Here is a 10875-nt window from a genome sequence, read left to right as displayed (position 1 = left end):
CATCAACAACAACAATAATAATAATAATAATGAAAAACTAAAACTAAAAATAAGATGTTTGCACCAAAAGAATTTGGCTTTTCTAGCAGTGTATGCAAGCCTGAATCCATAGGATAGGTAGTTAGAAAGGAAAGACAAGAGTTCTCAGGTTGAAATTGCAGTGTACTGGCAGAATTTCTATGGTCAACCTTTCTCTGGGTTGAATCAGGCCCTCTTAGATGAACTCAATTAACTCTAGACTTTAATCACATCTATAAGAAACCCATATATTACAGTTTTGTATTTGTTTGTTTGTTTTTTTGGACAGGATCTCACCATATAACCCAGGCTGGCCTCCAAAACATGATCCTCATTCCTTAGCCTTCTGAAATCTGGGCATTACCATGGCTGACTTGATTAGTGTTTGATTGAATACATGGAAACTATGATCAAATTCACATATGAACTGATCATGGGGACAGGTAAATGGAGAATGGCCTTTTTTTCCAAGACAGGATTTCTCTGTATAGCCCTGGATGTCCTAGAACTCTGTAGACCAAGCTAGCTTCAAACTCAGAGATTTGCCTCCCAAGTATTGGAAATAAAGGATTGTGCCACCACTGCCTAGCTAAAGAAGAGGGGATGATTGTATGCCTCTAAATATATTTAAAATCAATTTTATACTTTTAAGTGGGGAATTTGTGTGGTATAGTAATTGTATATCAATAAAATGTTTCCCATTTCCAGATCCATTCACGTTCATGGCACAGTAATCAAGTGGTAAAAAGAAGTCAGATGTCCATCACAAAATGAATGGATAGGGCCAGCAAAATAGCTCATCAGGTAAAGGCACCTGCCACCAAGTTTAATAACATGATCTCAATACTCGGAAGGCGATAACTAAGTTCCACAAGTTGTCCTTTAGCTTACCTGTGTGCTATGCTATGTTCACATACCCCTATACCATATATACAGAAAATATGTAAAAATGTAATAATTTTTAAATGACTATATAAATGTGTTGGCACATATACACAATGTCAAGTTGGGAGCAATTTCTGTACCATACTACAAAATGAATAAGCCACAGGAACATTATGCCAAGTCATAAAAAAAGTATGACACTTATGTAGAGTATCTATCTAAAGATGTCCATGTTACAAAAAGTGATAATAGACGGTAGTTACTAGGTAATCGCTTACTCTGTGTCACACAGAATAATTGGTCAGAGCTTACAGAGTTTTAATTTTATAAAATAAAAAGCTTTGGAAATCTAGTGCATCACATTGTGAATATTCTTTCTAAAAAGTTATTTATTTTTATTTTGTATATATGGATATTTTGCCTATATGCATGTCTGTGCACTAGCAGCATGCACTGCCCACAGAGGGCAGAAGATGTCAGATTCTCTAGAAATGGAGTTAAAGACATCACATGGTTTTGAGCTATAGGTTGGGTTCTGATAATTGAATCCAGATCCTCTACAAAAGTGACAAGACTTTTTGACCACTGAGCGAGCCAACTCTACAGCCCATGAATATTCCATTACAATATTAAACCAAGCTTTAAAATGCTTAAGAGTATATGCTTACTAGGCATAAAGTCCGAGGTTTGATGCCTACACCCAAAATTATTATATTTACATAGTTTATGCCACCTGTCTTTATCCCAGAAAAGGCATGTGTGCCCTGCATTACCTGAACTCCATACCCACCCTACTACTTTTTATCTAAATATCATTATAGGTAATCTACATAACAAGGAAGGATATCTTTCAAACAAAATCAAAATATTCTTAGAGATTCCAAGCAATACTTGCTCAATTCCTTATCTCACTGTAGCCTATTTAATTTCATTAATCTCTTTCTGGAAACTGACAGAATTCAACATGACAAAACCTTGGAGCTTGAGTTCATCTATTTGCCATTTTTCTAAACCCTGATTGTATGCCTAGACAAACTCTTGGACTATCTAGTTCTTTTCAGAACATGAAGAAACAGCAGCTGTCCTTTTTTGAATGAGGAAGCACGCAGCCCTCAGGGCCATCCAACTTCCTCTTTTATTGCCTCTCTGCCACTTTGTTGCAGTAGACAAACACACTCAGAGGGAGAGTGGAGCAGCTGGAGCTGCAGAGGTGGGGTAGGCCTGCTTCAGCCTTCCTCCCTTGACAATTGCTGGTCCTTCTTGGGGCAGTGCCTATGTCTCAATTAGGGAATTACTACTTACTGATCTCAGTTTTCTCAATTTTGGAGGGGCCACTACCGGCCTCCTGTAGTCAGAGTTTGAGGGTGCTATCAAATATCCTGAAATGAGTAAGACAGCCCAAAGCAAAAAAGGACCTACTTGTAAGTGTCAGCTGTGCTAAGGCTGAGCCATGGGGGCTTTTCAAGCCTAGCTCCTTGTCTTCTGGATCTTGACTTAAATCCACTTTTTTTTGAGTGGGTTCTCATCAGTCATCATGAGAAAACACTACTTCCTTATTGGACTTTCACTATATATAGTTAGTCTATCTTTATACTATTTCATCCTGCTTCTTCCATGCATAGTATTGTAATTCCTAAAATGGAAAGATTATAGACATCGATGATGAATCTCCTCCCCTTGACCTATGCTGGGGATGTAGTGAATAATAAATGTTTATTTCCTCAAATGCATGGAATAATTTCATATCACTAGCAACTTGGCCCCCAGAGCATGCCAGCTCCTTATTTTCCTCTCAGTTATGTGTCGGATCCTCTCGAAATGCCTCGCCCAGATCTTATATGTCTTTATCAGTCAGGATTAGGAGTGAAACACTTGGGATTCTTAAGAGAAACCCATATGTGTGTATGTATGTATGTATGTATGTATGTATGTATGTATGTATGAATGTATTTATGTGTACATCATGTTCATACAGTTGCCACAAAGTCCAGAAAAAGACATTGTATTCCCATGGAACTGGAGCTATTGGTGTTTGTAAGCTGCCTGACATGAGTACTAAGAATTGAACATTGGTCTCTGTTAGCAGCAGATGCTTTAACTGTTAAGCCATCATCCAGATATCCCTCTCAATATGTTTAAATGGGAAAGCATAAAAGCAAGGCAAGCTTAGTGTCCTTATGTCAGTAATCCCACCACCTGGGAGATGGAGATATGAAGAACGAGAGCTCAAGATCATTCTCTACTATGTAGTGCATTTGAAGTCAGAAGAAACAAATTAGGTCAGTTTCAGAAAAACAAAAAACACATTTTTTCTTATTTATGGACCCTAGATATTATATAATATATAATATATATGTCATATATAATATATACATGTGTATGACATGAAGGAAGAAGTGAACACGTTTAGGGGAATATTGGGGACTAATATAGGGGAGGTAAACAACAGAAAGGGAAAAGGGAAAGGTAGAAGATCTGGGGAGGGAACTGGATATAATTACATGAAAATATTCACTGACCTAAGAATAACCTGCCTAGTGGCCTCTGGATACAGGAATATAGGAACAATCAGTGGCAGGAACCTGCTGGTTTCTACCTGTTCCCAGAGCTGAAAGACAATTGCTAGGCGTGCCTATACACCTGAGAGCAGAAGTAAGACCAACTCTTCTGCTCCAAGTGACCTGCATGGAGGCCTCAGAACACAAAAAGGCAGAAGTCATCTGGGGCAGGACACTTCCAGTTTCTGGCCATGCCCAGAGCTGAACTGGTTCCACAGTTCCCTGCACCCAAATCCCATCGTGGGGAGAGTTGGACTCTCAGAAGTGCGGACAATCCTGAGACCTCATATTACTGGCCCAAGAGGAACCTGCACAGTGGCCTCTGGGTATAGGAATACAGGGACAGTCAGCGGCAGGAACCTGTTGGTTTCTGCCTGTGCCTGGAAATGAACTGAACCAGTACCACAGCTCCCTGCTCCCAAATCCTGTGGGGGGAAAGAGCTAGACTCTCAGAGGTGCGGAAAATCCTGAGAGCTCAGAGGAGACAACTAGGTCTGCCCACATTCCTGGCCCAAGAAGAATGGGCCTAGCAGACTCTGGATACAGAAATATAGGAGCAGTCAGCTGCAGGAACTGGTGGGTTTCTGCCTGCGCCTAGAGCTGAAAGTCAGTCACCAGGAGCACCTGAACACCTGAGAGCTGAGGTAAGACAAACTCTTCTGCTCCAAGCAACCCACCTGGAGGCTACAGGTCACACAATACCAGGAGCAGCTCTACAGTCTAGAGGAATGCTAACACACAGGCCTATAGGAGGGTCAAGCCACTGTCAGAGACAGTAAGACAAAGTAACACCAGAGACAACCTGATGGTGAGAGGCAAGTGCAGGAATCTAAGCAACAGAAACCAAGACTACTTGGCATCATTAGAGCCCAGTTCTCCCACCAAAGCAAATACCAGATATCCTAACACACAGGAAAAGCAAGATTTGGATGTTAATCACATCTCATGATGAAGATAGAGAGAGGTCTTTAAGAAGGACATAAATAACCCCCTTAAAGAAATGCAAGACAACACAGGTAAACAAGTAGAAGCCCTTAAAAAGGAAACAAAAAAAAATCCCTTAAAGAATTACAGGAAAACACAACCAAACAGGTAAAGGAATTGAACAAAAGCATCTAGGATTTAAAAACGGAAATAGAAACAATAAAGAAAGCACAAAGGGAAACAACACTAGATATAGAAAACCTAGAAAAGAGATCAGGATACATAGATCCAAGCATCACAAAAAGAAAACAAAAGATAGAAAGGAGGACCTCAGGGGCAAAAGATACCATAGCAAACATCGACAAAACTGTCAAAAATAATGTAAAATGCAAAAATACTCCTAACCCAAAACATCCAGGAAATTCAGGACACAATGAGAAGATCAAACCTAACCTTAATAAGTATAGCAGACAGTGAAGAATCCCAACTTAAAGGGCCAGTAAATATCTTCAACAAAATGATAGAAGAAAACTTCCCTAACTTAAAGAAAGAGATCCCCATAAACATAAAAAAAAAGTTTACAGAACTCCAAATAATTTGGACCAAAAAAGAAATTCCTCCCGTCACATAATAGTCAAAACACCAAAAGTACTAAACAAAGAAAGAATATTAAAAGCAGTAAGGGAAAAAGGTCATGGAACATATAAAAGCAGACCTATCAGAATTTTACCAGACTACTCACCAGAAACTGTGAAAGCCAGAATATCCTGGGCAGATGTAACACAGACCCTAAGAGAACACAAATGCCAGCCCAGGCTACTATATCCAGCAAAACTCTCAATTAACATAGATGGAGAAACCAAGATATTCCATGACAAAACCAAATTTGCACAATATCTCTTTACAAATGCAACATTATAAAGGATAATAGATGGAAAACTACAACACAAGAAGGGAAACTACACCCTAAAAAAAGGAAAAGTAATCTCCTTGCAACAAAACCCAAAAAAAGGGGGGGGACACACAAAAATGATTCAAACAACAAAAATAACAGGAAGCTATGATCACTATTCCTTAATATCTCTTAACATCAATGGACTTGATTCCTCAATAAAAAGACATAGATGAACAGACTGGGTATATAAAGAAGACCCAGCATTTGGCTGTATATAGGAAATACACCTCAGTGAAAAAGACAGGCACGACCTCAGAGTAAAAGGCTGAAAAACAACTTTCCAAGCAAATGGTCTGAAGAAACAAGATGGGGTAGCCATCCCAATATTGAATAAAATAGACATTCAACCAAAGTTATCAAAAAAGATAAGGAAGGATCCTTCATATTCCTCAAAGGAAAAATCCACCAAGATGAACTCTCAATCCTAAATATCTATGCTCCAAATGCAAGGGCACCTACATACATAAAAGAAGCCTTACTAAAACTCAAATCACAAATTGCAACTTGTACAGAGCCATATTGGATTTGAGCCTAGCCGCTTTTTGACTGCATGGCTCAAAGTGACTAGGTGACTCTGGGCTGTTTGGCCACAGATATTCACCCCTAAGATGACTGCCATAAGTCTTAAGATTGTTGAATGAAAGCCTCTCCCATGAATTTACGCACAGGAAGATAACATTCAGGGGATGCCTCAGCTCCCTTAGCAGATACCTGTTACCTCCTGAATCAACACCTGGTGCCTCCACCGCCTGACCTCATCGTCTACCACATGACCTCTTTGCCTCCAGCTATCACTACCTATATCCGCACCTCCCCCTCCTCTGTGTTTCACAAAGGACACTCCCCCTACCTGAAAGCCTTAAAGCTGTAACGTTCACCCCAATAAACGAGACCTTGACAACAGAATCTTGCTTGGTCTCCTTCTTCTCTCGCCCCCCATTTAGGCCCAAGGGTAGCGCCCCTGAATAACTGGGTCCCCGCTGGCGGGGACAGCAACTCACAGAATAATAATAGGAGATGTCAACACCCCACTCTCTTCAGTGGACAGATCATAGAAACATAAGCTAAACAGAGACATAGAGAAATTAACGGAAATTATGAACCAAAAGGATTTAACAGATATTTATAGAACTTTTCTCTAAAGCAAAAGAATATACCTTCTTCTTAGCACCTCATGGTACCTTCTCCAAAATTGTCCATATAATTGGCCAGGAAACAGGACTCAACAGATACAAGGAGACTGAAATAATTCCATACATCCTATCAGATCAACAGGGAATAAGGCTGGTCTTCAATAACAAAAGAAAAGACAGAAAGCCCACAAATATGTGGAAGTTGAACAATGCTCTACTCAATGATTACTTGATCAAGGAAGAAATAAAGAAATAAATTAAAGACTTTTTAGAATTTGATGGCAATGAAGGCACAAAATACCTAAACTTATGGGATATAAAGTAAGCAGTGCTAAGAAGAAAACCCATAGCTCTGAGTGCCTCCCAAAAGAAACAGGAGAGAGCACAGATTAGCAGCTTGACAGCACACCTAAAAGCTCTAGAAGAAAAAGAAGCAAATATACCCAAGAGGAAGGAAGGAAATAATCAAACTTACAGCAGAAATCATCCAAGTAGGAAACAAAAGGACTATACAAAGAATCAACAAAAGCAGGAGCTGGTTCTTTGAGAAAATCAACAAGATGGATAAACCCATAGCCAGAATAACCTGAGGACACAGAAACAGTATCCAAATTAACAAAATCAGCAATGAAAAGGGAGACATAACAATAGAATCTTAGGAAATACAAAAAATCATCAGATACTACTACAAAAGCCTATATTCAACAAAACTAGAAAATCTGGAGGAAATGGACAGTTTTCTAGACAAATATCAGGAACCAAAGTTAAATCAGGATCACATAAAGCATCTAAACAACCCCATAACTCCTAAAGAAATAAAAGCAGTTATTAAAAGTCTCCAAACCAAAAATAGCCCAAGACCAAGTGGGTTTAGTAAAGAATTCTATCAGACCTTCATAGAAGACCTCATACCAATACTGTCCAAACTATTCCACAAAATAGAAACAGAGGAGCACTACCCAATTCCTTCTATGAAGCCACAATTACACTTATACCTAAACGACACAAAGATCCAAATAAGAAAGAGAATTCCACACCAATTTCCCTTCTGAATATCGATGCAAAAATACTCACTAAAAAGTTCCCAAACCAAATCTAAGAACACATCAAAATGATCATCTATCATGATCAGGTAGGCTTCATCCCAGGGATGCAGGGATGTTTCAATATACAGAATCCACCACGTAAACAAACTGAAAGGGAAAAAAAAAAGTGCAGGATCATTTCATTAGATGATGAGAATGCATTTGACAAATTCAACACCCCTATATGATAAAAGTCCTAAAAAGATCCGGAGTTCCTGGCCCATACCTACGCATAGTAAAAGTGATATACAGCAAACTAGTAGCCAACATTAAACTAAATGGAGAGAAACTTGAAGCAATCCCACTAAAATCAGGGACTAGACAAGGCTGCCCACTCTCTTCCTACTTATTCAATATAGTACTTGAAGTCCTAGTCAGAGCAATCAGAAAATGAAAGGAGGTTAAAGGAATATAAATTGGAAAGGAAGAAGTCAAAATATCACTATTTGCAAATGATATAATAGTATAATTAAGTGACCCCAAAAGTTCCACCAAAGAACTACTAAGCCTGATAAACAACTTCAGCAAAGTGACTGGGTATAAAATTAACTCAAACAAATCAGTAGCCTTCCTCCACTCAAAGGATAAACAGGTTGAGAAAGAAATTTGGCAAATGACACCTTTCACAATAGTCCCAAATAATATAAAGAACTTTGGTGTGACTTTAACCAAACAAGTGAAAGATCTGTATGACAAGAACTTCAAGTATCTGAAAAGAGAAATTGAAGATCTCAGAAGATGGAAAGACCTCCCATGCTCATGGATTGGTAGGATTAATATAGTAAAAATGGCCATTTTGCCAAAAGCAATCTACAGATTCAGTGCAATCCCCATCAAAATTCCACCTCAATTCTTCTTAGTGTAAGAAAGAGAAATTTGCAAATACATTTAGAATAATAAAAAAACCAAGATAGCAAAAACTATCCTCAAAAATAAAAGAACTTCTCAGGGAATCATCATCCCTGACCTCAAGCTGTATTACAGAAAAATAGTAATAAAAAACTGTATGTTATTTGTACAGAGACAGGCAGGTATATCAGTGGAATAGAATTGAAGACCCAGAAATGAACCCACATACCTATGGTCATTTGATCTTTGACAAAGGAGCTAAAACCATCCAGTGGAAAAAAGATACCATCTTCAAACAAATGGTGCTGGTTCAACTGGAGGTCAGCATGTAGAAGAATGCAGGTTGCCCCATTTTTTTTCCATCTTTTTTAAATTGGGTATTATTTACATTTCAATTGTTATTACATTTCCGGGTTTCCAGGCAAACATCCCCCGAACCCCTCCCCCTCCCCTTCTGTATGGGTGTTCCCCTCCCCATCCTCCTCCCATTACCGCCCTCCCCCAACAATCACGTTGTTCACTGGGGGTTCAGTCTTGGCAGGAACAAGGGCTTCCCCTTACACTGCTGCCCTTACTAGGCTATTCATTGTTACCTATGCATTTGGAGCCCATATCACCCTGTACAAAGCTTAAGTCCAAGTGTACCAAGGACCTCCACATAAAACCAGATACACACAAACTAATGGAAGAAAAAGTGGGGAAGAGACTCAAACACATGGGAACTGGAGAAAATTTCCTGAATAAAACACCAATGGCTTATACTCTAAGATCAAGATATACTCTAAGATCAAGAATGGACACATGGGGCCTCATAAAATTCCAAAGCTTCTGTAAGGCAGAGGACACTCTCATTAGGAGAAAACAGCAACCAACAGACTGGGAAAAGATCTTTACCAATCCTATATCCCATAGAGGAGCAATTATCCAAAATGTACAAAGATCTCAAGAATTTGGACTCCAGAGAGCCAAATAACCCTATTAAAAATGGGGTATAGAGCTAAACAAACAATTCTCAGCTGAGGACTATCAAATGTCTGAGAAGTACCTAAAGAAATGTTCAACATCCTTAGTCATCAGGGAAATGCAAATCAAAACAACCCTGAAATTCCACCTCACACTAGTCAGAATGGCTAAGATAAAAAAAACTCAGGTGACAACAGATACTGGTGAGGATGTGGAGAAAGAGGAACACTCCTCCATTGTTGATGGGATTGCAAACTGGTACAACCACTCTGGAAATCAGTCTGGAGTCTCCTCAGAAAATTGGACATTACACTACCTGAGGACCCAGCTATACCTCTCTTGGGCATACACCCAAAAGATACTCCAACTTACAAGGACACATGCTCCACTATATTCATAGCAGTCTTATTTATAATAGCCAGAAGCTGGAAAGAACCCAGATGCCCTTCAACGGAGGAATGGATACAAAAAATGTGGTACATCTACACAATAGAATATTACTCAGCTATCAAAAACAATGACTTCATGAAATTCATAGGCAAATGGATAGAACTAGAAAATATCATCCTGAGTGAGGTAACCCAATCACAGAAAAAACATACATGGTATGAATTCACAGATAAGTGGATATTAGCCCAAAAGTTGGAATTACCCAAGATACAATCCATAGACCGTATGAAGCTCAAGGACAACCAATGTGCAAATGCTTCACTCCTTCTAAAAGGGGGAACAAAAATATGCATAGGAGGGGGTATGGAGACTAAATTTGGAGCAGAGACTGAAGGAATGGCCATTCATAGCCTGCCCCACATGGGTATACAGCACACATATATATATACACACACACACACACATATATATACACTTATACCAAAACTAGATAATATTGATGAAGTTAAGAAGTACATGCTGGCAGGAGCCTGATATAGCTGTCTCCTGAGAGACACAGCCAGAGCATGACAAATACAGAGGTGAATGCTACAGCAAACCTTTGAACTAAGAATGGGCTCCCTGTTGGAGGAAGTAGAGAAAGGATTGAAGGAGCTGAAGTGTCTTACAATCATAAGAACAACAATACCAACCAACCAGAGCTTCCAGGAACTAAACTCTACCCAAAGACTACACATGGACAGACCCATGGCTCCAGCTGCATATGTAGCAGAGGATGTCCTTCTTGGGCACCAATGTTAGGAGAAGCCCTTCATCCTGCCAAGGCTGGACCCCCCAGTGTAGGGGAATGTTGGTGATGGGGGCAGGAAGGGGATGATGGTTGGGGAAAAATAAAGAAAATATCCTTATGAAACTCAGTACCTTTTACAATGAACATATGATGATGATGATGATGATGATGATGATGATGATGATGATGATGATGAGATAATCTATTAAGACTTCTATAGATGTGAGACAAAATAAATTTCTTTGGTCCTATTAATAATTCAGAGGTGACAACATTAAAATTCATCTCAATTTAGTGATTTATCTAAGGCCATGAAACTAGAAAT

The sequence above is a fragment of the Rattus norvegicus genome, chromosome X, assembly GCF_021556685.1.
Source record: "Rattus norvegicus strain SHRSP/BbbUtx chromosome X, alternate assembly SHRSP_T2T, whole genome shotgun sequence".
Taxonomy (NCBI): domain Eukaryota; kingdom Metazoa; phylum Chordata; class Mammalia; order Rodentia; family Muridae; genus Rattus; species Rattus norvegicus.
Note: the sequence above shows the minus strand (reverse complement) of the source record.